Genomic DNA, 808 nt, shown 5'->3' with positions numbered 1-808 from the left:
TATTTTTCCTTTTTCTATATTTTATTTAGAGACAGGGTCTCACTGAGTTGTTTAGCACCTCACCATTGCTGAGGCTGGCTTTTGAACTCGCTATTCTCCTGCCTCAGCCTCCCAAGCCACTGGGATTACAATTACAGGTGTGCCCCGCCATGCCCAGATATTTATGTGTATTTTGATTCACATATTCAATTATCAATGGTATGTTTGCATATATATATATATATATATATATATATATATATATATTCATTTATATGATAATCCACGAATCCCCAAGTTAAATAAAAGTGTATTCATTTGACTCACATTACGCTAGTCCCTGCTTCAGAACAAATATTTTTATACAGAATTTCATATATAATTTTATGTGTACATTCTCAGGAATATTCATTTTTCCTGATATAAGTATTTCCTATTTATAACCCAACGCCAAATTTAATACTAATCCTAATCTCACCCCCTTGCTCAAATCTAATTTTACCACAAATGTATAGTAATGTAAATTTTATGTGTATTTTGATTTATATATTTAATTATCAATGGTATATTTTCATATATAGTATTATATATTCATGTATATGATAGATCCATGCATCCCTAAGTTAAAAAATGTGTATTCCTGACTAACATTATACTTCTCCCTGTTTCAGATCATATAATTGTACATCTTTTTGTACAAAATTTTATGCATACATTCTTATGAACATTCATGTTTCCCTAAATTCATATTTATTCCATAATCTTTACATTATTATTGTCCCTGATTCAGAATGTATCTTTGTATATTTTCATGTTTACATTCTTATGA

This window comes from Marmota marmota, unplaced genomic scaffold (assembly GCF_001458135.2).
Source record: "Marmota marmota marmota unplaced genomic scaffold, marMar, whole genome shotgun sequence".
Classification (NCBI taxonomy): Eukaryota; Metazoa; Chordata; class Mammalia; order Rodentia; family Sciuridae; genus Marmota; species Marmota marmota.
This window is presented reverse-complemented; position numbering follows the sequence as displayed.